Source organism: Lynx rufus, unplaced genomic scaffold (genome assembly GCF_022079265.1).
Source record: "Lynx rufus isolate CCGP_SWC_20201006 ecotype Redwood Valley unplaced genomic scaffold, mLynRuf1.p SCAF_1, whole genome shotgun sequence".
In the NCBI taxonomy this organism is placed as follows: Eukaryota; Metazoa; Chordata; class Mammalia; order Carnivora; family Felidae; genus Lynx; species Lynx rufus.
The window spans coordinates 12,834,802-12,840,680 of NW_025814823.1; positions in this window are offsets into that span (position 1 = coordinate 12,834,802).

Consider the following 5,879-nt stretch of genomic DNA (forward strand, 5'->3'; position numbering starts at 1 on the left):
TTACTGTTTAATAGGTACAGAGTCCTAGTTTGGCATGATGGGAAAGTTCTGGAAGTGGATGGTGGTGATGGTTGCACGACGGCATGAATGTACTAATGATAATGAGCTATACACTTAAAAATTGCTCAAATGATAAATGGCATGTTATGAATATTTTACCATAATAAAAAAGAAATTTGTTGAGGAGGATGTGAAATGTCTTTGAGTTTTTGCTGACAGGTAGGTAAACTGGTACAAGTATTTTGGAAAGCTCTCGTTAGTATTTACTAAGGCTAAATACATGCCTACCATCATTGCCCAGGAATCTCATTCCTAGATGCATATGTCCAATAGAAATTAGTACATGTCTCAAAAAATGTATAAGAATATTCAAGAAAATTATGCATACTAGACAAAACATGGAAATATCCCAAATGTCCATCAATGGTACAATAAATAATAAATTGAGCTATATATTGGTCAGGTCTGGTGACACAGTTTTGACACAGGATAATTTTACAGTGCAAAATGAAAATACAGGTGCCTTGTTAAGGAATTATTAACAATTTCAAGATGTCAACAACAGAGCATTAAACCAAACAGGAGCCTGTGTTGCTTTGCACACGTGATTCCCCCTGTCCTGATAGTGATACAATGGAATACTACAGAGCAGTAAGAGAGGAACAACCTATCACTGCATATAACAAATGGATGAGTTTTGCAGATATACAATAAGCAAAAGAACTCATGCACAAGAGAAACTATACTATATGATGTCGTTTACAGGAAGATTAAGAACAGAGAAAATAATGCATGATGATAGAATTTAGAATTGTGGCTGCCCTGGGGAATGTATTGAATGGAGAGACGCATGAGAAAGCCATCTAGGGTGGTGGAAATGTTCTATATCTTGATATAGATTGTGGATTCACAGATATAAACGTATATAAAAGCATAAGTAACAATACTTGTCAGATTGAATATAAAAGCACCACATGGTATCAGCTGCCTATACCTTCAGGTCCTTTTCACCCAGTACAGATCTGAATCTTGTGCTCTGACTCTTGTTTGGATGGGAGGTGTTACAGGGTCCTATGGCTCAGACAACATTGGATTAAGACCCTTCATGCTCTTTGATTCATGGCACTGACATTTCCATTGTCTACAACCAATACCTGTCATCCTAAGACCCTAAGAGCCAGGGATACCAGCAATGCCAGTTCACACCCAAAAGACACAGAAGTCTACTTGAGATACTTAGGTCATGAGCCAAAGTGCCTCACATGACGGACCCCCCCATCCCCCTCAACAACAAAACAGACAAAAAAACCTGTGTTGCAGTGCCCCACAATTGTACTTTGTCTTCGTTTTTGCAATACATTATTTCAGAGACCCTCCTCTTTTTAATACTATGTAATTTTTAGATTTATCATAAGAAAAAATATACATTTAGAAGGGAAACAATTTTCATATTAAAATCAAACTAAAATTAGAACAAAATTTACTCTGGTAATAGAGCGCATTCAGCAAGCACATATTCTTGACTGGTGACAATTGGCTGGAGCAGCCCTTGAACATACAATGGACCTATAGAGTTTGAATTCCTAGATTTACTTTTTGAAACACTGCATGTGCCAACTGAAAAGGGGCAGAGGGGCCCCAGTCAAGGAACTGTCTGCATCCCCACTTAACCGCAGAATCCCTGCCATTTTAATGAGGCGCCATTTTGCTTTTTATGTGAAAAGTACTTGTCTGCTCTCTGATAAATCAAAGCTATCATTTATATTGTAATTATTTTTGTAAAAATTGTCTTTATTATCTTGGGATATTTTGGTACTGTATGGCAATTTAATATGAAAAGTACAAAATCATTATTATCTGTTTTCTTGGGAGAATAAGTGGATAAAAAGATGGATAATGAGTAAGAAAAAGAAATGGTAGGATTGTTGGACTTTGATGGCACGGCACCAGCAGGATTCTGCTGAGCATGCAGGCCTAGTGCCACAGAAATGTGTGTGTGGTTGTTGGGGATTAGCATCTTCAAGGAATGCCTTCAACCAATAGAGTATGGGAGCTGCTGGATAAACATTTCTCCCTAATCCTCTCAGAAGACTACTGAAAGAAATCTGCGCACTTCTCAGATAGTGATCTAGCCCCAGTTTCCCACAGAGGTGACCTTGATAACTCATTCTTGCTTTGGCTTTACTTCTCCCCTATTTCTCTTTCCTAAGTCCATCTCTGCTGATATGTGTAACCACATCCCAAATAAATTACCTGCTTTGCTTTGCAGCTGTGTGGAGAGTAACTGGGGCTAAGACACGGGCATCTAGGTCCCCTCCCTCCAGTGCTTCAGGTGTCTCCTAGAACCTCAGAGCCCTCCACTAGATTCTCTGCAACAAACTGACCAAAAGTGGTGAAAGCGTGGAGGAGCACCCGGGAGTTTTAATGGGACAGGAGCGGAAATGGTGCCCATCGATGCCGCCTACTTGCCATTGGCCAGAATTCAGTCACGTGATTCCACTAATTACAGAGAAAGCTGGGGAAAGCACCTGTGTATCCAGGAAAATCAGGAGCTACGGTGAACACAGAGCATTGACTCTGCCACAATTTTAAAATGAATTTTACCTCTCCCCTCTCTCTTTGGGAGTTTTAAATTATTCCCAAGCTATTTGCAGCAAAATCTATGCTCACTTATTTCAGAATGTTAAATTTCATATTATTGCTATCAAAGAACGTGACGTTATGTAAAGCTGCTCTGAGAAACCTCTGTTCAAAATTCTTTCCACCTTACTATGTCATGTTATTTTTTTTCCTTAATGTTTTTATTTATTTTTGAGACAGAGACAGAGCATGAGCAGGGAAGGGGCAGAGAGAGAGGGAGACACAGAATCGGAAGCAGGCTCCAGGCTCCGAGCCATCAGCACAGAGTCCGATGTGGGACTCGAACTCACAGACTGTGAGATCATGACCTGAGCCGAAGTTGGACGCTCAACCAACTGAGCCACCCAGGCGCCCCTGTCATGTTATTTCTAAAGTGTAGAGAGGGATTTGCCCATTGGCCCTTCCTCAAATGTTGAAATGGAATTATAACTGGACACTATCGGTGACAATTTCAAAGAATACATTATAAGTATAAAGGACCAGAACACTCTCACTTTAAGATAGGGGCAAGGCTGCCAGCAAAATTTGCTGGGTATGCCCTCTGCAAAGGAAGATCCAGATCTGTTCAGATATATGAAAGAGAAAACTCACAAACATGTGAAGTCAAAGTGATATCTTTAGAGGAAGTAAAATTACACACACTCCTTGACTCCTCTCTAGACCTCTTGAGATCATGACATATCTGCTTCATTACTTATTTTTAAAGAAACAAAATTAGATCCAGCCTATAAAAATACCTTACTTCTGATTCTGGCAACATCCAAGTATAAGTTTGCTCCAGAGAGGTGCATTGGGATAAACTGCCAAGGGTTAGGGGCAGAAAAGCCCAGGTAACTCATTCCTTCATCTTGAGCATCTCTACAAGTTTAGTTTGGTTTTGCCTAGCCCTTAGTTACAGGTAAAAGATGACTGCTTTATCATTTTCATTTGGATGAGCTCAGTGCAAATTTAAACTTGGTGTGTTCTTAACCATCTCTGTATTCAAGCCCCCTTACCCTGTATCACCGTAAATGTCTTTTCTCAATAAAATATAACCTCTATTTATTGAGTACCTTTGATGTGGTTGCTGCTTACATTACCTCACTTAATCCTCAGATGAACCATGTAAATAAAGCAGGTTTCATCAACCCTATTTTAGGGCTGAGGAAGCTGAGTCATTGAGCTGTTGAAGCTATTGTTTGCCGGCCACTGATTAATATGTATAACCTCTTCTCTGAACATATTTTTCATTTTCTGGCTCTCCCCTGAGGATCCTATTTCCTCCCAGCCCTCCCTCACTTCCCATATATTCAAGAGTCTAGGATTGCCAGATAAAATACAGGACACACAATTAGATTGTAATTTCAGATAAACAATGAATATTTTTTGTATACGTATGCTTATGAAATATTTATGTAATATTTAGTAGTACTAAATATTATTTGCAGTGATATTTAGTGACAATTACCTGAAATTCAAATTTAACTGGGCTTTGTGTATTTTTAAGTTATGAAATCTGACAATCCTAAGTGAGCTAAGTGTCTTTCTTATGTATTGTTCTCTTCACACCATTTCTCCTTCCTTATAACCTCTGGCAACTTTGAAACATGTGTCTACATGTCTTCAAACTCCACTATTACCCTTCCTTGTATTTGAAGTTGTCTGTCATGCTCAGGGTCATTCTTATCAGTTTACTGATCATTTCACCACCTGGTTCACCTTCTTCCTCTGAGTAATTATTTCCATTATTATTTTTTGAGGATTATATTACCCACATAGATGACAATTCAATATCTTTGCTTCCGAGTTCTTTTACTTTCTAATTTCAAACATTTTTCCCCCCTCCATTCTGATTCAACATAGTAACATAGGGAATATGGAAAGTTTCATAGTATTAAATAGAATGGCCAAGGAGGCCTCACTGAAGAGATGACTTTGAGCAAATACCCTGAGAGAGGTGAGAGACCCATCTCTGTTGAGACTTAGACAAAAGTGGTCCACGAAGAGGAAATAGTAAGTTCAAAGGCCCTGAGGTAGAAGCCCCCTGGAGCTTGTTTCAGAAAGTTTCTTTAGAATAGGGACTATATCTTATAGTTGGTTGTACTACTGATTGTGCCCAATAATGTCTTGCCCATAGAAATAACTCAGTAAATATGATGACTCATAGACCACAATAAATTCTTGTTTAATAAGTGAATGAGGGGGGTACTTTGATAGGTTATAAGACATATTTGGAAATCAATACCTGTCTTGTAAGAACTTGCAACCGAATGACAGCAAATATTTATAACAATATATAAAATAAAAGCATAAATTAAACAACGAATTTTATGTACAACTAGAAGGGTGCATTTGAGAGTGCAGTTTGAGAGGCACAATGAAAGTTTTACATAGGCTTGCTCTGCAGAATATTTTCCCAAGGGTTTCACATTATTCTCATTTAAAAAAAATTTTTTTTAAATGTTTGTTTTTAAGAGAGAGAGAGAGAGAGGGAGAGAGAGTGCAAGCAGGGGAGGGGCAGAGAGAGAGGGAGACACAGAATCAGAAGCAGGCTTCAGGCTCTGGAGCCGTCAGCACAGAGTCCCACGTGGGGCTGGAACCCACAGACTGCAAGATCATGACCAGATGGGGAGTCCACTGGCTTAACCTACTGAGCCACCTGGGCACCCGTTATTCTCATTTTAATCAGAAGGTTCTACAAACATTCTGGACTTAAAATAACATACTAATGTCATATTGTCTCTTCTACAGGCCACACTTCTGTAGTTTTTTGTGACATTTTGATTCTCTTGCTTTCAACCCAGTAAGACTCTTGAGGAATCGAAGTAAGGAAAGGTAGTGAAGATTAGATTTTAATTTTAGCAATTTGTCTTAAACAGCTTTATTGAGAGCCTACCCAGTGAGAACTGACCAAGGTCTTATATATTCTAGTACCGGGAACAGGGCCCAAAGCAGTATTTATTCTTCAGGTTTCTGTAAAACGAATGAGTGGACGAACGAAAGAAATTAATCAGGGAACATGGCTCCTCTGAGTATCTGTATTTGAAGCCCGGAGCCGAATTTCCAATTTTGTTTGGTAATTTTTGGACTATCATAGAGGGTAAAAACAACACAAAAAAATGATTAATAAGACAATGAACATCATTGACCAGACGGCACCAACACTGCGGCTAGTACTGTCCCGACCCAGCTTCCGTAGTCGTTAGTTCTTTGGTCGCGTAAGCGACCAGGGCCGGAAGTGACGTCGCGAGATTTGGAGT